This window comes from Hemicordylus capensis, chromosome 2 (assembly GCF_027244095.1).
Source record: "Hemicordylus capensis ecotype Gifberg chromosome 2, rHemCap1.1.pri, whole genome shotgun sequence".
Lineage (NCBI taxonomy): Eukaryota > Metazoa > Chordata > Lepidosauria > Squamata > Cordylidae > Hemicordylus > Hemicordylus capensis.
This window is the reverse complement of record NC_069658.1, coordinates 258710550-258732402: the sequence shown is the minus strand read 5'-3', so window position 1 is coordinate 258732402 and position 21853 is coordinate 258710550. Positions and strand designations below refer to the sequence as shown.

The 21853-nt window shown below is 46.0% G+C and overlaps 1 protein-coding gene across 5 annotated transcripts in view; it reads right to left on the bottom strand.

Moving 5' to 3' along the window:
- Nucleotides 1-17651, bottom strand: part of DDR1 (discoidin domain receptor tyrosine kinase 1) — an 81379-nt gene extending 63728 nt beyond the window's left edge. For 2 of the 5 annotated variants that reach the window (XM_053297611.1, XM_053297615.1), the window contains exon 1: nt 13520-13900. The gene's annotated coding sequence lies outside the window, so the exon portion shown is untranslated. Of the gene's footprint in view, nt 1-13519; nt 13901-14056; nt 14121-17418 lie in introns of those variants that run through there. The other 3 variants (XM_053297612.1, XM_053297614.1, XM_053297616.1) reach the window with 3 other exon arrangements.
- Between the last annotated feature and the right edge of the window lie 4202 nt (nt 17652-21853).

Below are 21853 nucleotides of genomic sequence, written 5' to 3'. Positions count from 1 at the left end.
GAAAAGGTACAAGGCATGATAACTGATGATCCCACAGATCTTCCCTGAAAAATCCATTTTGATTTTTATATTTTCAAGGAGTAGTCCTTCGTGAGTATCGTTCCATAGGGCTCCCATAGAAGAAAGGATTAAGATGAAGCAGCATCCTTGGGAAGAGGCCATGAGGAGATTCTCACAATCAGCAAAAAGCGGGCTAAGGGAGCCTAGCCCGCTTTTTGCTGATCATCTGCTGCCACGGGAGCCATACAGCTCCTGGCAGCAAACCCTCCCCTCCCCTTAGCCGAGGATTCCCCCTCCCCTTAGCCGAGGTTAGCCCCTTAGCCCTCCCCTCCCCTTAGTCGAGGATTCCCTCTCCCCTTAGCCGAGTTTAGTGGAGCGAGCACTCCGCGAACCCCGTCTTTTTGATCGTGGATTGCCATGCTGCAGCTCCACACTGCGGCAACACACGAGGAGACCCCTGCTGGGAGGCTGAAACAAGCCTACCAACCCTGGGGGTCTCTCCAGGATGCCCCGCACGCTCACATGGGACATCCTGGAACTTCCAGGGGCAGCGCGGCCCCCGATCCCCACAGCCCCTGCCGGCTCCGTCACGGAGTCGGCAGTCATGTGGGCGGCCGATCCGGCTGCCCAGGGCTTCCCTTCCGATCATCTGCAGGGAGAGCAGACTAAGCCCGCTCTCCCCGCAAACCCCGTTACAGCGAGTCTCACTGATCGTCCACATGGCGAGTCTCACTGATTGAGTCTCACTGATCGTGAGACTCGCCTCCATGTCTCAGGAGTAGAGCACATGATGTGGATGCAGAAGGTCCCAGGTTCTGGGATTTGTGCAATCTCTGTCATCTCCAAGTAGGACTGGAAAAGATCCTTGTCTGAAACTCTGGGAGTCACTGCCAGCCAGTGTAGACAATTCTGAGCCTGATGGTCCAATGGTCTAACTCAGTAAATAGCTGTTTCCTATGTTCATATGGAAAGGGACAGGTGGAATACTTGGTAGCTTTAACCAGCCTCACAGTCAACGGTATCCATTGTGATAATAGGTAGCCTTTGGCCACTCTGCACACCTTCGCAGGGCACAGGATTCAACACTGGTGCAACTGATGTGTTACAAGGACTGTGCTATAAACACATCAATTGTACCAGAATTTCTGTTTCCAGGGACTGACATCCTAACAAAGGGCTTGCATTTCAAGCAAAGTTGCACTAGTGCAAGAAGAACATGAACTTGTACTAATGTACAAGTGTGTCAGTGTGGTGTAGTGGTTAGAGTGTTGGACTAGGAGCAGGGAGACCTGAGTTCGAATCCCCATTCAGCCATGAAACTCACTGGGTGACTCTTGGCCAGTCATATATCTCTCAGCCTAACGTACCTCACAGGGTTGTTGTGAGGATAACTATAACCATGTACTGGGCTCCCTAGAGGAAGAGCGGGGTATAAATGTAATAAATAATAAATAAAAATGGATTTGTGCAACTGCACAAGAGTTCAAGACTTTGCACACATAGGTAGCACAACAGCTTTGCACTAGCACAATGTCCTCCTTCTATGTGTGGACCTCCAGAATTAAGAGTTCATAGTCCCTTGCAGTTTTCTCTCTCATTTTTGGTGTGGAATGAGTTTTGTTCCAGGCGGCAGTATCAAGGCAGTGTGCATGCACATGTGCATTCAGTGTGGGGCCTTCCTGATTCAACCTGAGCGGGATCAAAACTTAAATGAGAATTAAATTTAAAAACTTGTGAGCAAGCACACGTGCGCACACCTTAGAAGGAACACGGGTCCCTTTATGTATGGGGGATCCTGAAGACCAGATAGCAGTCATTAGCACCAAGGTTGACAGGACTCTGAATCCTGGTATTGACCATACACAGGAGAGAACTAAGTCAGTTATGCAACAAGGACAGTGACTAAGCGAGAGAGAAGCCCTCTTAGAATAGACTTTTAAAAAGGTAACAGCTCTGAGTACGTTCTTTCTGCCAAGCAGCCAATAATATTTCCAGATTTGGCTAGTACCACTTACACTTATGTCCATGATAAAGGTTTGCTTTGATGAGACTTTATTAGTTAAAAAAAAGACTGTCCTTTGCAGATGTTGTCATTATTATTATTATTATTATTATTTCAATTTCTATACCGCCCTTCCAAAAATGGCTCAGGGTATTACACAGAGTAATAATAAATAAATAAGATGGATCCCTGTCCCCAAAGGGCTCACATTCTAAAACGAAACATAAGATAGACACCAGCAACAGTCACTGGAAGTACTGTGCTGGGGGTGGATAGGGCCAGTTAATGCAGGGGAGAAAACGATATAGGAAGGTGCTGAAAGGCATCATCTCATACTGCATGGGAGGAGTTTAATGGTAATCCCCTCCTGTATTCTACCAAAAGAAAACCACAGGGCTCTGTGGGCGCCAGGAGTCGAAATCGACTTGACGGCAGACTTTACCTTTACCTTTAAACGATGCCACTGAGCGGACAGCCCTCTATCTCATAAGAATAGTTTCAGAGGAAAGCGAGAGGAGATGTATAACTGCTAGTTATTAAGAAGAAAGGTGCTGGGGATCTCTTATGCATGCTTGCTGAATCCTAAGGCACTGAATTCTACGGGACTGCCCAGTAAACATGGACGGGCTTGAGCTGTAAGACTTTTTATTTTAAACATCTATATCCCACCTTTCTTCTCAGGGGGCTCAAAGCAGCTCAATAAACAATCTTAAAACAATCATAGAGTAATAATAAAGTGTGCACTCTCTGACCTGGTAGCTTGACCCCTGGCTCTGTAGCTCAGTTGTGTTAAGTGTGTGGTTTGACCTGGCATTTTTATCAAAATACATTATCTTAATCTGTTTCAACAGCACCCAGGGGGTGGCAATCAGGATTCAGATTGCAGCAAATGGAAAGTGGTGTTTTAACCCTTTCCCTTCACACTGTAGTCCCAGCAAAAAGTATGCCCAACTCAAAGTGGGAAGCTGCCATCTACACCAACAGCAGCTTCTCTCCCAGGGCGACTAGAAACTGGGAGAAGCATTATTTTCATTGGGGCCCTAACAAAAGGAGAAAGGGTCCCATGGTCCCAATCCTCATTCCCCCCATAGATGCTATTTAAGCAGCAAATAATAATAATAATAATAATAATAATAAAATCCACAATCACTTCACCCATTTAACATGTAGTTTGATCACAAGGCGGGCATGATCAAACTATGCAGGCAGCAGAATTAGGTGATAGGGCCCTCAAGTGGTAGAATGAACTGCTCCACTTCAAACTATGATGGATAACTCTTTTGAATGTTTATTCTACCTTAAGAAAAAGTCCCCCCCACACAAATTAGCATAAGGAAATACTGGACTAGAACACATTACTCCTCTTTTTACAGGGAGAGGGGTTTTTTCCCTTTTAACCAAAGAAACATTGAGAAATGGTTTCCTCCATCTGTATAATAACGTGATAAGAGTATATTTCATCAGTTCAGGTTCCTGCCATCTCATTTTGTTTCAAGGGTAGATCTGGCCTGAGTGCGGGATGTACTCCCGCTAGTCAGGGATGAGGTAAATATATATTCTTCATATATTTTATTTATTTATTTACATTTATATCCTGCTCTTCCTCCAAGGAGCCCAGAGCGGTGTACTACATACTTGAGTTTCTCCTCACAACAACCCTGTGAAGTAGGTTAGGCTGAGAAAGAAGTGACTGGCCCAGAGTCACCCAGCTAGTATCATGGCTGAATGGGGATTTGAACTCGGGTCTCCCCGGTCCTAGTCCAGCACTCTAACCACTATACTCAGAGGCACTCTGTTTGTTTATGATTTATTCACATGTTTCAGTGCTGGGGATTAGCTGAGAAATAAACTCCAGGGTTGAGCCCTATTAGGTTGTGGTTTCAATTAAATGCCTGGGGAAGAAAGGGGAAAGAAAAGCAAAAATAAGAATGGTGGGGGAAATCTGAAAGAGAATGAGAGGAAATGCAGTAGTGAGAAGTATGAAAAAGAATCAAAGAAGCTGATGGCAGAGGAGTGTTAACATATGTTGGTTTTGACCTTGGGAGCCCAACACACTGAAAAGAGGGTTTCTTTCCTTTTATCCTGCTGTCTTTCCTCAGACAGATAAAGAGTGCTCTCTTAAAACACCACATGTGTACCAAATTCAGATAAATGCATGTTACACTCTGAATTTCCCCCTTTAAATGCACAAAGCCTTCGCCTCTTTCATAAATGTTCAAGGACACTTTTTTTCAAAGACCCAAAGTACTGGGTCTAAGGAGCAAGAGCGGCAAGGGCACGCACCAAAAACCGCCCAATTGACTTTTAACATTTGTTATGTTTTAATCTGTATCCTTGACTGTAGCTGGAGACAGCTGAGATACGACAGGCTAAAAAGCCAAAGTAAATAATAAATAATCACCATCAACATTTTCTGCAGTACTTTTGTTATGCAGAAGGCTTTTTTTTCAATCGTTCCAATATTTTACCTTCAGAATAAAACTGAGAATGGCCACTTATATGAACAGACAAATGGGTAATGTTTGCTGGTACCAGGCTAACATTCAACAACTGTAATTTTTTCCTAAAAATTCACTGGAAATGCAGTGATGCAGGAAACTGCACTTGTTGAATTTCTGTCTGTTATGTAACTGTTCAGGCCACTGGGTCCCTGCATGGGGCAGAGGGAAGATGGCAATCCATGGTGTATTCCCATTGTGACTATAACTCTATTCAGACATTATGCTGTATGTCCATTTGGCTTCTGTATACATGCACATGTTTTTATGTGAATAACTGTACATGAATTGATTTTAAAAGTGAACCTGGGTACAGAACCTCTCAAATGCATGCTACAGATAGGAAGTGTACTGCTGCACATGTGTTCAACACAACATGTCAATAACTGTAACTATATACATAGGAACATAGGAAGCTGCCATATATGGAGTCAGACCATTGGTCTATCTAGCTCAGTACTGACAGACTGGCAGCAGCTTCTCCAAGGTTGCAGGCAGGAATCTCTGTCAGCCCTATCTTGGAGAAGCCAGGGAGAGAACTTGGAACCTACAGTAGATGCTCTTCACAGAGCGGCTCCATCCCCTAAGGGGAATATCTTACAATGCTCACACTTCTAGTCTCCCATTCATATGCAACCAGGGCAAATCCTGATTAGCTAAGGAGACAAGGCATGCTTGCTACCACAACACCAGCTCTCCTCTCCATCTGCATACACTGTACACAGATAGTGCTAATTTGAACATAATGTGTTAACAGGGCTTTGATAAATTGAACACGTCCATCAATATGAACATCCAGCCACCTTATATCGAGTCAGACAACAGAAGCTCTCGAGTCTCCACGTTTCTGCTTTCCTCTGCCACAGGAACCTCCTGCCTGGTATGGAGAGGACAAGGCCAGCATTACCTGTTCTTTTTTTAGTAGCTGATGCTGCTGTGGAAAAGTTTCATGTCAGGCAGAAAAATCACATGGACAGCTGCTTCAAGAGGCCGAAGGAAAAGATGCAGGCAAGGGCAATCAAAGCAATCAATGGACTGGAGCACCTTCCTCGTGAGGAATAGCAACTGTCTGGGGGCGCTTTTTGGTTTAGGAAAAAGGTGATTAAGGAGGAACATGACTGAGGCTTACAAAATTATGTATGGTGTGGAGAAAGAGACCGTTTTCTAGAACTAGGGGTCAATACTAGAACTACAAGACTAGAACTAAGGATCTAGTTCAATACACAATACTAGAAACATAGGAACATAGGAAGCTGCCATATACTGAGTCCGACCATTGGTCTATCAAGTTCAATATTGTCTTCACAGACTGGCAGCGGCTTCTCCAAGGTTGCAGGCAGGGATTTCTCTCAGCCCTATCTTGGAGATGCTGCCAGGGAGGGAACTTGGAACCTAGAGTCTCTTCCCAGAGTGGCTCCATCCCCTGAGGGGAATATCTTACTAGGGGTCATCTCGTGAAACTGATTGGCATGAGATTTAGGACCAACAAAAGGAAGAACTTTTTCAATAAATCGATGGAATTATCTGCCACAGGATGTAGTGATGGCCACCAGCTTGGAAGACTTTAAACGGGACTTAAGACAAATTCATGGAGAACAGGTCTATATATGGCTCCTAATCTCAGCAGCCACCTCCAAGTATGCATCCAAATACCAACTGCAGGAGATCAACAGTGGCAGAAGGGTACTGCCTTCATCTCCAACTTGTGGGCTTCCCAGAGATATCTGGCTGGCCACTGAAGGAAACAGGATGCTGAGTGAACAGGCCTTGGTCTGATCCAGCTGGACTCTTCTTATGTTATGTCCTAAAGTAAAGAAGATCACCTTGTTTTATGAACTAAGGTTTTCTGTGACTACGTAAAGTAACGATGGTTGTGTCCTAGGCCGCACACTATTATAACCAACAGGACTAGTTGCTGACCTCAGCCCAAATCCCTCTCTCCCCCTGAGACTCATTTCTCCCCCAAACATGAGAACCATCACAGTGGGTCAAACCAACAGCCCATCCATCTCAATAGTTTATCTACTGACAGTGCCCAGCCAGATGGGAAGGTCACAGGCAGGCCACAATGAGGATATCCTTTTTTAATAATCCCCAGCATCTGGGAACCAGAGGTAGACCGTCTTTGAATATGGAGGCTGCATGTTTTCCTATCCTTCACAGATGCATCCAATATATTAAACAAAACCATTTAATATGCTAGTTGCCACTATAACCATTGTCAGGTGGAATGAAGTCTAGCCCTTCAGGGCAAGATGCCTGAATTTTCAGCTTTCTCTTTTAAGCCTGCCTAGATATTTTATATACAGAGATTTCTGCTTAGATTGCATCTCTCTTCCTTCCTTCCTTCCTTCCTTCCTTCCTTCCTTCCTTCCTTCCTTCCTTCCTTCCTTCCTTCCTGCGCTGGTCATAGAGAGGGGCAAAGAGAGTAGTCTTTGCAATGTTCCTCTTCATCCCCTGGAGATCATCCCTCCAGTGAGTACGGCTGGTGTCTACCTTCTGTTTCTTATTAGATTGTGAGCCCTTTTGAAACAAGAAACCATCTCATTTCTTTTTAAAAAAAAATGTAAATCACTTTGAGAAGTTCTTTGTTGAAAAGCAATATATAAATATTTGTAATAATATACTAGTGTTCTCTCCCATGCCCCACTCAATCCACTACTCTGCCCCCACACTGAGCCCTAAATCAAGTGTGTCTTTGCCAGCAAAATGGCTAGAAACTTGCTTTACCAAAAAAAAAAAGGTAAAATCTGAGATTCTCAGGACGGTGAATTCAGCAACAAATTCTACAGTAGAATACACACAGCCCTGGATTCTTTTTTCTTTTCTTTTTAAAATATTATTTATTATTATTATTATTGTTATTGTTATTGTTATTTCTTGTTTACACAGTCAGACAGGTGTTATTGACTGGTTTGTTTTATCCAGACATCGAGTCCTTCCCAAGGACCTGGGATGGCTGAATCTTATTGTCAGTTGTTGTTGTTGTTGTTGTTTATACTGTGCTTTTCTGTTAAAAGGCACCAAAGCTGCTTACAATTTTTTTAAAAAAACACACATACACAACATCTACAGAATAACCACACTGGGGTGGTGTGTGCTTTTATGTGGGTTGATTAAAGAATCTCAGTGGACAGTAGGCCTTTAGGTTGTCAGAACTGTTAATGTCATTTTTGTCTTGTTCATTTACACGGCCCAAGACAGCTTCAGCTCCCTGCAGACTTCCATTTAAGAGGAGCTGATTCAGCTAGTACATCCTGTAAGGAGTGATTATTTTAGCAGCTCCTAAATGGATGATCAATAATATGTTTCCTCATTAATGTATGTCAGCTTATATGAGCTGCTGTATTTTATAATGACATAGTGGGGGGAAACGTGTGCTGGTCAGGAAATTTGGAAAGCTTCTTAGCCTACCCTATCTGCCTTTCCTTTTCTGCTTCCCCCCCTCCTTTTGTCTTGTTATCTCACCCACCGGCAACACTGAGATTGTATGATCCTTAGGGGCAAGGACCTGTCTTTTTGCTTATAATAATAGCATCTTGATTGTAATCTTATTTTTGTCAGGGACTTAAGAGCTGTTTCACACATTGAGCCTATTCTCACAACCAGGGATTCCTGGGTAGGAGAGGATTAACCCTGTGGTAGTCTGGGGCACTGGGAGTCCTCCCAACCCAGCAGCTCCAAACCTGGTTACCCCAGATCCACTACCCAGGTTAAAAGTGAGGTAGAACAAAAGCTGAGACCATCCTACTGTTTGTTTTGGTTATATGTGCTGCTACACCATTTTAAACTGTTCCCCGCCAGATGGCAGCCATGTTTACCATAGAGTCCTGTGGCTGGCAGGGTCAGGCAGAGCAGAGCTGCTGCAGAACTGAGGGCTGCCTCTCCACTGCTCACACAATACGATGAGGCGAGTCTCGCGATCAGTGAGAGCTTAGCCCGCTCTCCCCGCAGACAATCACCCATGAAACCCTGGGTGTCTAGATCGGCCGGCCACACGACCGCTGGCTCCATCACGGAGCCGCCGGGGGCTGCAGAGAGCGGGGGCCATGTAGCCCCTGGAAGGTCCTGCAGAGACCCCCGAGCCCGGGAGGATGCTTGCAGCCTCCCGGTCGGGGGTCTACTTGTGTGTCATTGCACGTCACAGCAACACACAAGCAAAACTCCAAGGTTAATGGAGCGCTCGCTGAGTTTACCTCAGCTAAGGGGAGGGAAAATTACCGAGGTTTGCCGCGCGGCTCCCGTTGCCGCACACAATCGGCAAAAAGCAGGCTAGGCTCCCTTAGCCTGCTTTTTGCCGATCGTGAGAATCGCCTCATTGTGTGATAGCTGGAGGCCACAACTCCTAATATTAACAATGGAGATTGCCACTGTCCCTTTTGTATGAGTACACGAGCTGCAGATTCAAAGGAGGCTCTAGTTGTTTGGGAGGCACGAGGTAGCAGAGTATCTTTCCTCCAGCTCACACCTATATGGTCGTGAGAATACAAGGTAAAGTGTGCGGTCGAGTCGGTGTCGACTCCTGGTGACTACAGAGCCCTGTGGTTGTCTCTGGTATAATATAGGAGGGGTTTACCATTGCTATCTCCCGCGCAGTATGAGATGATGCCTTTCAGCATCTTCCTGTATAGCTGCTGCCGGATATAGGTGTTTCCCATAGTCTGAGAAACATACCAGTGGGGATTCGAACCGGCAACCTTCTGCTTAATCAAGTCATTTCCCTGTTGAGCCATTAGGTGGCTGGTCATGAGAATAGGCTCATTATATTTTTAAGGTCTGCCTATAAAACATTTTACATATATACATAACATCGTAATAAATGGGTTTAGCATTAGTTGCAAATCCGTAACAAAGGTACACCGATTTGCCATCATATAGGGGATTTGCCATCATATAGGGGCAGTTCAGACATAAGAGTAAACCATGGTTTCCTGTTGCATGAATGTGCTACTGCTAGCCATGGGCTCTTGTGCTCCTCTTCCTCTTTTGCACACAAGAGGGGAGTTGTTACTTTTGCTTTGAAATAAACCACAGTTCCACGTTATGCATAAACTCAAGGGAACTGTGGTTTATTTCAAACAGGGGAAGCAAACCAGGATTAAACCATGGTTTCAGATACAAGTTTGTTCCCTAACGGTGGTTTGAAGAAAACCACAGTTCCTTGAATTAATATGTGACGAGGAACTGTGATAATGTGATTTACTTCACATTGAAAGTAACTTTTCTCTCTCCTCCTCCTCTTGCACATGAAAGGGACCTAGAAGTGAGTACAATGGCGGTAGTACTCGTTTCCATCTGTTACATCTGAACCAGGCCAGTGTGTGACCTTGAACAAATCAAATCCTCATCTGTAAAAGCCAATATATAAAAGGTGCCATCACACTTCCACTCGTACACTCTGGTGTGTTCAAGAAACAAAACCCAGGATAAGGAAGGGTTATTCATGCGGAAGGAGGTTAGATTCTCAATGCTTAAGAACATAAGAACAGCCCTGTTGGGTCAGGCTCAAGGACCATTTAGTCCAGCATCCTGTTTTCCACAGTGGCCCAGTAGATGCCTCTAAGAAGCCCGCAAGCAAGAGGTGAGGGCAAGCCCTCTTTCCTACTGTTAATCCCCTGCAACTGGTTGGGGTAACTGGACTCATCAGAGGCAGAGGAATCATGTTTGGTCCCCATCCCATTGGTGTCCTTGACTATGTACCCCTTTCTCCCATTTGCTCAAATAACGTGAAGAGTTTAACTGGAGATAGTATCATACTGAGGGCAACATCTGCCCTCCAACCCTGACACTGGATGGCCTGGACCCCACTAACTGGGCAGCAGATGCAATGTGAAAACAGAGGTGCACTTTCCCTGGCTACAGGCCATTACAATATGAGCCGGGTCTCACGATCAGTGAGACCCAGTTTGGGAAGCTGAGTGGGGAGAGCGAGCTAAGCCCGCTCTCCCCACAGACGATCTGGATCGGATCGGCTGCCCACACGATTGCTGGCTCCATGACGGGAGTCCGTGACGGGATTCTGTGACGGGGCTCCATGACGGGATTGCCGGCGGCTGGGGAGTTCGGGGGCCGCACAGCCCCTGGAAGCTCCAGTATGCCCTGCACAAGTGCATAGGGCATACTGGAGAGTCCCTCGGAGCCGGCTTTTCGCCTCCTCTCTGGGGGTCTATTTGTGAGTAGCCACGGCGCAGAACCACGCCATGGCTACTCACGATCAGAAAAACCAGGTTTGCAGAGCGCTTGCTCCTCAAACCCGGTTTAAGGGGGGGGTACTTAGGCGGGTTAACCGCCGGGAGGCAACCGGGCTCGGCTGCGAGCCTGGTGGCTCCCACAATCATCCGAAATCGGGCTAGGCTCCCCTAGCCCGATTTCAGCTGTTTGTGGGAATAGCCTCTATATGTCTTCTCTACATACACACGTCACCTTAAGTGGTGCAGTGGGGAAATGCTTGACTAACAAGCAGAAGGTTGCTGGTTCGAATTCCGCTGGTACTATGTCGGGCAGCAGAGATATAGGAAGATCCTGAAAGGCATCATCTCATACTGTGCGGGAGAAGGCCATGGTAAACCCCTCCTGTATTCTGCCAAAAGAAAAACACAGCGCTCTGTGGGCACCAGGAGTCAAAATCGACTCAACAGCACACTTAACCTTTACTTTACATACACATACATACACAGCCCATCAACATCATCATTTTATTAATATACCAATTTTCAAGTGGCTTACACAGAAAAAGAAATAAGATGGTTGGTTCCCTGTCCCCAAAGCGTTTACAATCTGAAAAGAAACACAAGGTAGATACCAGCAACAGCCACCGGAAACTCTGGGCTGGGGTTGGACAGGACCAGTTGTTCTCCCCTTGCCCAAAATAAGAGTCCCCATTTTAAAAGGTCCCTCTTGGCCCAGTTAGTAGGGACACAAATGTCGGAATGATGGGTATCTTACTAGTAGGGATGATTCACGGGGTAGTTGTAGGGATAAACCCGCACTGCAGAGCAGACGCCCCACTAAAAGGAAAGAGGATTAGACAAATCATGGAGGAGAAGTCTATCAATGGCTCTTAGTCATGATGCCTGCATGGAACTTCCATCCTCAGGGGCAGTATACCTCTGAGTATAAGTTCCTGAGGACAGGGGCCATAGAAGGAACTACTGCCTCATGCCCCACTCATGGGGTACCCAGAGTGACCTGGTCCACTGTGAGAAGCAGGATAGTGGACTTGATGGACCTTTTGTCAGTAGGGTTCCTCTTAAAGCATCCCACATACACTTCACATCATTTTATCCTGAACAAATTAAACCAGAAGAACTACTGTATTTTGGTTCCGTGCTTGCAATCCTGAAAGAAGACTAGAACTTACTCTTGCTACTCTTAAAGCATGACTGTGCAGTTAAAAAGCATTAAGGGATAACCAATCTGCACTGTGACCTTGTATATACATCATTATACAGGTATATGATAAATAGGAACATAGGAAGCTGCCATATACTGAGTCAGACCATTGGTCCCTCTAGCTCAGTATTTCTACACAGACTGGCAGCAGCTTCTCCAAAGTTGCAGGCAGGAATCTCTCTCAGCCCTGTCTTGGAGATGCCAGCAAATTCTAATGATGATGATAACAACACATAACACGTAGGTAGTGCTTTTCCTAAGTGGTCAAAGTACCTTACATACATTATTTCCATAATAAATCCTACGACAATCCTATTCAGTGGTCTAGTATTACTGTCCGCATGTATTATATTAAAAGTATTAATTTTTAAACTTAAGTGCATGTTCACTGGTAGTTGCTGGCTTAAAATGCCAGTGATTTTTTTGTTGCGGTTATTAACGAAGCGTTTATTGGATGTCCAGCCTCTAGAGTACAGTGTGTTTTTTCTGCAGCAAATAAGAAGGAACATTATATCGCCTTCTCTGCACATATGGAGGAAACACAAAAGCTCAGCACGATCCACCTGCCTTTTGAAACAGCTGGCGTCACCACTGAAAAATGGGATATGAAGGGGAACTTCGCACATGCTGGGGTTTCATTCTCCAGTCTGTAAAACGCAGCCAGAGGCTCAGTTTAAGTAAAAGCAACCCAGGGTGGAACCTGATCTCAGTTTTACAAGAGCCACGCTGCGGGAAACTAAGATCAGGATTTATCCTAGTGCGACGACAATTGGCTCTGGGGCTGACGTCTACCTGGAATTTTCTCTCCCTAATCTCAGAAATGGGCCTGCTTTAGTTATCTTGGGGTGCTTCAGACTTGACAACATTTCTACATTGTGAGCACTTCCATAAAGGAACTGGCACACATCTACAAAATAATCTTGCTTACATTTTTATCTGCAACAAACGGAATAACTCTTTCCCCAAAGACACCAAAGTGGCATAATACGAAAAGAAGAAGAAGAAGAGGAAGAAGAAGACACTATAGTAAGGAGCAAAACCAGACCGGAGAACCACGCCAAAGGCATAAAACATTACATATACGTGCGATCTGCAGTGAGTAGATATACAAATGTACCTGAGACAATCTACAGTCATCTAGTCTGCATACCAATTACCACAGGAAAGTAGCAACCCTTTGTAATGTTTGCCACAACCCTTCAGGGTGAGAGAAAGGAACTCTGCCCATGCTCAGAGGCACTGTCTTCTTCATCTAGGCTTCTTCAAAGCCTAGAGACTTTGGTAGTGGGAGGTGTGTACATGTGTTAAATAAATACATAAATAAAATTAGGACTTCACATCTCAGAAGATGTGGTTTTTCTGGGGCTAAACGCAGACGATCCTTGACCCAGGCAAGACCCTGACTTAAGTCAACGGATTCCATTCCAGAGGGCACCCAGTGAGTCCAAAAATCCGCCTATAGATTCAAGGACAGGCAGCAGGTGACTCTGGCCTTAAGCCAAGGTGCGATCAGGAACTTAGACGCTCCGTTTGTTTTCTTTTCTGGAGGCTCCCGCCTCGCCCGAGTTCTATCAACACACTTGAAACTTTTCACCCTGGTTCAAGGTTACAAAAACTACGCGGTTACCTTTTCTGGATTCTCCTCTCCAAACTCAACAGCGTTAAATCCACCAGATTACAGGAGGGAGAAAGAGACAAAAAGAGAAAACCTCCACAAAGCCCAGAGACAGCAATCCACTCTGATCTTCGATGCAGCTCGCTGGGTAAAATCCAGTTGGAGAAAAGCCGGTGTGTGTAAGTGTGGGTGCAGAGACGACGTGGGAATCAACTGTGCAACGATAATGAACCAGAAACGAGTCCCGCTCCCCTCTGGCTTACAACTGACGAGAAGGAGAGACCTGCTCTGAAGTTGCACGGCCAGTTGCTTCTAGCTGATCTCATCCAGAATTTGCATAACTCCCTTTCGCCCGTCGCTAGTGGGGCGGGGACTCGGTTGCCAGTGGCTGGCTGGTGAAGGCCATGCAATGCCATGCCTCCTCCCACCTCGCCTCCTTCCTTGCTCCTTTCTTTCCTGGCTGGATTCATCGCTCTTCTCCTCCCGCCCCCGCTCGCCTCTTCTCCCCTCCCCTCCTCTCTCCCCACCAACCTTCTGAAATTAACTCACGCCTTTTTGCTCAGCTGTTGGCAGGCGAAGGGTCCCCCCCGCCCCGCCTTTCTTTTTCTTTCGCTCTCTCTCCCAGGAGAGGCCCCCCTCTCCTGAGTTGGTGGCGGCGCTGACTTGTTCCTGCAGAGAGAGAGAGAGAGAGAGAGAGCGGCTACTGTGTTTTGTACCCTCAGGGAAAGTTGGACTCTGAAGGTCGGGCAAAGATCTCCTCTTCTCGGCTCTTTGTCTCGACCGAAGGCAACCTGCAAAAGGGATTTTTGGAGATTGACCATGACCCAAGCAGCTAGTGGGAGTTTATGCCATAATTGCCTCAGTATTTCTTTGTGTCCCTGAAAAAGGCCCCTTTTTAAGTAGTGGCTCTTTATACTTTATCAAGACAAGTGTCCTCCTTTTTCAGTCCACAACCAGTTGCTGGTTCAGCAACAACCAGTTGCTGCTGCTGTTGTCTCCCCTTCGTTTGTTTCTTTTAGATTGTGAAGTCCTTTGGGAGAGGCCAGGAAGCATTTTATTCTTTTTCTCATTCCATTTACTTTGTAAAGCTCTTTGTGGACTTTTTCTTTTCTTGAATAGCGGTATATACATATTCTTAATAATGATAATAACCATGCCAAAACACAAAACATAGGAAGCTGCCTTGTAAATCAAATCAAATCAATCAATCAATAAATACAGGAAGATACAAACTTGTAATGCATTCTATATCATCTGCCTTTGATGAACACCTTAGAGTTTGTCTTCTCTCTTTTTTTCCTGTTTTGGGTGTCAGCAGCCCCTCCCTTTCACCTTGCCCTTCATAGCATCCCATCACAGTCCACCCTTTTGCTTTAAATCTGGACCTCCTCATCCACTTCTCCCACTTTGTATATAATTGAAGTAGACCCAAGATGGAACAAAGGAGTCTGCCACAGTCATGTCTAGTAGTTAGGCCTTTAGAGTCATTCACTCAGAAAGCCTTCATGGCGTTATCACAGCCCAGGCACATATCTACACTGGATATTTTATTTAACCACACCATCTTCATGATTAAGGTGCTTAACCAAAACTTAGTCTCATCTGATCAACTGGTCATCCAAAATTCTCATGCATAATCCATCCGCATAGCTATCAGCAACTCCTTTGCATAGCCATTGGAGAAAACAGAAGCCCTGGAGTTTTTTTCAAAAGCTGCTGGAAATAGAGGATTTTTTAACCCCGACTTAATTCAGGCTAAGCCAGAATTTGTAGCCTTCATTTGAGAAGAATCAAAGTCCTGTCTGTCCTGGTCCCTGATAGCCTGCAGGGAGGTCGGATTAAATCCAGCGAATATGTGGACTGGTACACTCCAATCAGGATTGGGGGCAAAGCCCTGTCTTCATCTGATCAACTGATCATCCAAAGTTCTCATGCAGGTGGAGTACGTTGGAATGGTCCTGTGGCTGGGAGTGATAGGAGTGACCGTTCACGAACATCTGGAGATCCAAAGTTGGGAACCCCTGCCTCTGATTGGCCACTGTGGAAAGCAGGATTCTGGATCACACCTTGGCTTGAATTTGTAAGAAGCTATTGCCTACATTGACTAGCAGCAACTATTCCCGAGTCCCAGATAGGGATCTTTCACAGCTATAGCTCGAGATGCCAGGAATTGAACCTGGGACCATCTGCATGGACATGCTCTACCACTGAGCCATGGGCCCTCCCTTTAAAGGATTAAATTCATCTTCAGTCTGATGACCCATAATGGCTCTTCTTAAATTCTTAGAACTCTACAATGATCATGCCTAGCAGATGCTTCAGCCATGTAAAACAACAATGAAGGTCTTGTTGCAGGGGGCATTTTCTTATTTCTTTTAGTGAGAGTAAAAATTCTTCCTGCTAAGGCAAAATGGGTATTTCCCCCATTTTCCCCACAAAAGAGGAGATTTTAATTTTTCTCCCAGTCAGGTAGAAGGATATTTCTTTCTCCTGCCATATACTGGAATGCAACCTGTTCCCAGAAAGAAGTGGCAAACAAAGTCCATCAATTTATTTTGCATGGAATGAACTTCCAAGGACAGGGGATGAATCATGCCATTATCAAACTCAGGATTTCCTGACTTAAGGAATGACTTAGATCCTGCTTCCACAATTGCTCTCTCGACTGGAAATTACTGAATTAGTAAGAGTGAAAGCTAAATTGGGCCAAAATAGGAACAAAGAATGTCCCATGCACGCAGCTTCAAAGGCTTTCCTTTGATTATGAATGAGCCTATGGCCAATCTGAGAGGTGCACATGGAGTGGACATTGATTATTTAGTTTTATAGATCTGGAGGGGGGAAACAGCTTTTTGCAAATTTTGTGAGCCAGTCAGTATTTCTAGGAGCCAGCTTGGCTGGAGAGATGGAGTCCGGATTGTTCTAATGAAAAGAGCAGTCCCATTCTCATTGTGCTGTTCTGATCTCCTCCCCCTCCCTACCTTTCTCTCCATATACTTTTATTATGATCAGAGAGGTAAATGCGTTTGTCTGTTACAGCAGACAGACAGACACACACACACACGTCCCATAGCACTTTAAGGACTAACAGATTTATTGTGGCATAAACTTTCATGGATCTGATGAAGTGGGCTCTAGTCTACCAAAGCTTATGCCATAATAAATCATAATAAATGCCACAAGACGCTTTTTTGTGTGTTTATTACTAATTCATGTCTTCCAGAGTCAAGCACTAGAAGGAAAACCTGGCACAGATGAAGGAAAAAAATAGGGGCAAAGGGAGTAAAGAGGAGGGGTGCCCGTGTCCTCAACACAGCAGCACATGAGGAGAAGAAACCTCTTTTCTTTCAAACCCAATGATTACATCACCAGTAGTCAGAGGCGACTTCAGAACAACTAGTTTGAGGGAACAAAGGGGTAGCAAAGAACATTATTAGGGGAGTGAGGATTTTGCTAGACATTAAAAACTTCCAGAGGTAAGGTAATTACTGTTTTTAGTCTATTTACCTTATTACTGAAGCTTGCTTGGCATTTTCAAACTTATTCAGAAAATAGGCCAGATTACTCTAAGAAAATACTAAGGCAGTCCACGTGATCAGAATGAGGATAGGAGAAACCTTCTACCCTAATCTGAGAGCTGGGTGCATTCCCATTTTGCAGTCCTGTGTCAGAGTAAACCAAGGTTGGAGGCACCTTCTGTAGGGATCTGTGAAGTAGGGGTGTGCAAACAGGTTTGATGTTGAACATGTTTGATGTCAAACCGCTTCGGTCTGACGGTTCGGGGTCAAACCGAACCATCTCCGGTTCGGTCCAACCCTGGATCAAACCCGCCCCCGGCCCGTTCAGGGGGGTCGTGAGGGGTTTTTGTTTTTTTGTTTTCTGTTTTAATTTTAATTTTTTAAAAAACTTACCCCCTCGGGGGGAGTGTTCTCCAAGGCAGCTGGAGGGGGGAGCCTCAGAGGTTCCTTCTCCCCCTGCTGGCCTCCCTTCCATCCATAACTGGCCCGTTCAGCTGTTCTTCAGCCCGGTTCGGGCCTTTCTCCTGAGCGCAGTGGCCGTTTTGGAGACCGCCGCACCTGCGCAATGGTCCTCTGCATGGCCTGGCTACATTGTTCGCTGCCCTGGCCTCCAGTTTATGGCTGCCTCCATTACGTCCATATTAAGTAATGGAGGCTGCCTTCCCTGGGACCAGAGTTGAAGGAAGGAAGCTCCTCCCTCTCTCCATCCTGATTGGCTGCCGTGGCTATCCATCAAACAAAGGAGGAAGCCTGGCAGCCACTTCCTCCTCAGAGGAATGTACTAATATTCAAATTTGGACAAGTAAGCATAGGTGCGGGAGCAGAACTGAGAGTCCATTGGACCCTCAGTCCTGTGTTATGCCTAAATGTGCTCTAACACACAACTGCAAAACAGGAGCGTACCCAGCTCCCAAATTAGGGTAGAAGAATTCTCCTACCCTAATTCTGATTGTGTGAACTGCCCTACAGTCTTTTTGGATTAGGCTAAACATTCCAGTCTGCTTCCCAGGCTAGTTTTCTCTTCTTGTCCAAGGCCATGTGGTAGAGAAGACAGGAGTGAGGAAAGAGGTCACTACCAGGACAGCTGAAATCTTCAGGGGAGATAACCCCCGCCCCAGTGGAGGCGACTGCTCTCTTTGGGCAAGTGGGGCAGCACCCTCCCACCCCAAAACACCTCCAAGCAGCCCTCAAAATATACATTCCATTCTGTTCATTCTCCCTGCCCACTTTCTTTGCTTTCTCTGTTTTTCTGACTGGACACTTCCACAACTTTCCTGCAGGGGGCGCTTCCTCTGTTTCCATCTCTTTTTCATTCCTCACTCACAAAATGCCTTCCTTAAGCAGGGCGCTGGTTTACCAACGACCAAGATAACACCAATTTGCATTCTTAGATACGCCCAGAATGAATAATAATTGTCCCTGAGCCAATCCTGGAGCTCCTGTGTAACTTCCTTTCTGAGCCCTGGAGTCTGGCGCCCAGAGAAAATACAGCAAGGAATATTTGTTTGTTTGTTCATTCAGTTTTTATACCGCCTTTCATAAGACATCCCAAGCTGGTTTACAAAAGTTAAAATACAATGACATTCCATTAAAAGATCACATTTAAAACCTTAAAATCAGTTAACCCATAAAAACCGTAAAACACCAAAAACAAAAAACCATTAAAAAATTACAAGCAGAAACAGAAAAGCTGAGAGAGCTGGCAGCCCCTAAGAGGTAAAAGCCTGAACAAATAAAAAGGTCTTTGGTTGATTTTAAAAGCAGCCATAGATGTCAAAGGGCAGACATTCTCTGGGAAAGCATTCCAGAGCCTGGGGGCAACAACAGAGAAGGCCCTATTCTAAGTGTACTACAGTTTAGCCTCTCTCCGTGTCAGCACACAGAGCAAAGGCCCCTCTGACAACCTTGTTGGGTGGGCAGAAACCCTTGGGAGCAGGGATATGTACAGGGAGGTCAGCTGCAGTGAATTTGGCCAGGCTGCTGGAGAAGAAGGGAAGGCTATTTTGCTAGCACATTTGGAGGAGAGGGATGCAGGAGAGCAAGCTCTCTGTTTGTGATTGTGTTTGACATTTGGGAGAGAAGAGGAGTCCAGGCACTCACTGAAAATATTTGAAGAATGTAGGGACCATGGCTCCCCTCTTTTCTGGGGTTGCTGCTGGGAGATCTTTCTTCTGCTGCTGTCAGGCCAGTGTTTCTTGCAGCAAGGGAGCTTCCTCAGAAAATTTTTACTCAGACTCCCCTCCCTGGAAAAATAAAAATAAAAACAAATCTGAAAAAAAATCCAAGAGTAAAACTAGTGTGAGGACTGGTCATCCATGATCTCTCCCCATGCGGTCTGACTCACTTCCTTTGAGAATCTGCTGCCTTCTGCTGTGGTGGCCCGGCCCAGAGAGCCAGAATGCACTGAAATCTAAAACTGCAAAACCCACACTGAGACAGCACTGATAGCTTGCTGCTGGAGAACAGGAATTGGTTCCTTGCAATTGGCCAAGGGAGAGTGAAAGTGAGCAAGTGTGTGTGTGTTTGTGTTTGTGTGTGTGTGTGAGAGAGAGAGAGAGAGAGGGAGCAAGAGAGAGAATCAGAAGTGTGGTGAGTGTGTAGGGGAGAGAGGGACCGAAAGAAATAAAACAGCGGCAGCAAAAACCTTTTCCTCCCCTCACCACCAATCGTCTACACGTGAGCTCACAGTCCATGGGTTGGGCAAAGCCCTTACATGGGCACAGCCTTCCCCAGTAGACTGGCCCTTTCATGAGAGGGTGAGCCCGCTCAGCAGCAAGCTTTCCGACAGTAGATTTCAGTTGGGTCTGCATGGATTGCTTTGCCGGGTTTACCCCTTGCAATATTTTCCCACGTTATGGTGGGACAGACCCTGCCCCCCCCCCCAGCATCTTTGGCTCTCCCTCATCTACATATCCCCCCTCCCTTAATTAAAGCAGAATACCAACCCACCCATCCCCGGACACCAAACCCCCTTCGAGAATTTGTGTTTGTGCCAGACTATTGGGTGTGGGACTGCTTGGGGGGCAACGGTACCATCACTGGCAGAAGAAGCGCTGCCATGCCATGCCATAACATTTAAATGGGTTTCAACACCCTTTCCATGCCAAGGGCAGGTGGGGCACTCCAAAAATGCACGAGCACACTCGCCATGCCCTCTTCAAGATCATGGCCAATCACGGCCACCCCACTAAAGAGGTGATGCTTTCCCCACAGACTGGCCATATGTCTGGCTGGGATCAGCCTCAGAGGCTGAACAGTGGGGAAGGGCTTCCTTCTCTTGCAAGCAGAGTTTGGTGGGCCATGGTTTGGCAAACATCTGCAGCACGATTTGCAGTTACAAACGGAAACCTCAGTCACAGTTACCTCCAGTTTGGTGTTACGTGTAAATTCAACCACTCTCACAAACTAGGGTTTTTATTTTTTGGGTAGACTGTGAGGCGCTTCACATGATTACTGTGAAGTGCCTCGATGAGGTCTGTGGGGAGAGCGGGTTTAACCCACTCTCCCCACAGATGATCATGCCCGGAGCACTGGGTGGCCAGATTGGCCATCTACACAACTACCGGCTCCATCACGAAGCCGGTGAGGGCTGCAGGGATCGAGAGCCACCTGGCCCCAGGAAGTCCCAGGATTCTGGCGGGGGGACCTCTGAGCCCAGGAGGCTGCTTGCCACCTCCCAGCCAGGGGTCTACTCGTGTGTCACCGCACGCGATGGCGGCGCACGAGCAATAAAATGAGGTTAACAGAGCATTCGCTCCGTTAACCTCATTTAAGGGGAGGGTGGATTAGGCAGGCTAGCCGCCTGGGAACCACCAGGCTCACCCATGAGCCTGGTGGTTCCCACACTTGGAAGAAAGCAGGCTAGGCTCCCTTAGCCAGGTTTCTAGTGACTGTGGGAATAGCTTCTGTGGTTTGTTGGGAGGCTTTTTGGCTATGTAAGTCGTTATTGGTTAGAGAATCCCCACTGGTACTATATCGGGCAGCAGCGATATAGGAAGATGCTGAAAGGCACCATCTCATACTGCATGGGAGATGGCAATGGTAAAGCCCTCCTGTATTCTACCAAAAAACCCCACAGGGCTCTGTGGGTGCCAGGAGTCAAAATCGACTTGATGGCACACTTTACTGTTTAGAACTGAATGCTCATTTGTGTTGAAAGATATTTTTAATTGATTTTAGTATTGCTGGTCTGGCTCTTATATCAGTAATGAAGTTGGGTTTTTAAGCTAGATAAATTCATAAGCTGTGCAAATTACTGCTTCTACAAATCTTTATATATTGCTTTTCCAAAAAAACAGTTCTCAAAGTAGGTTATATAGAAAAAAATGAATAATCAATAAAATGGTTCCTTGCCCCCAAAGGGCACACAATCTAAAATGTCTTGCATATGACTTATGTGTAAACCTGAAAAATACTTCAGTAAATACTTGAATATACAAAAGAACAACATTTAACATATTTTGTATTGTTTAGTGTGTGTTCATGTTGCTACCAGAAAGCTCTGCGGGTGGGCAAACGTCGGGAGAAACCAAGAATTAGTTGGCTTCACCTGATATTGCTAACAGACCTGCTTACTCTTAGCTCGGCCTCTTGTTACCAATGGCTTTCCCCATCATTACCTGCCCTGCCCACTGCCCCGCCATTCGCAGGGACCACCTGCCACCACTGCCCTGCACCTCCCTGCACACATGGTCTCAGCAAGCTAAAGGGTTGACCTGGCTCCTGGGAGGCTGGAGGTGTCTCCTGGTTGTACTGGCTTCTGCTGCTTGTTCTGGGGTAGAGGAGTGAGTGGATGAAGCTTCTTTAAACAATGGAGGCCTTTTAAAAT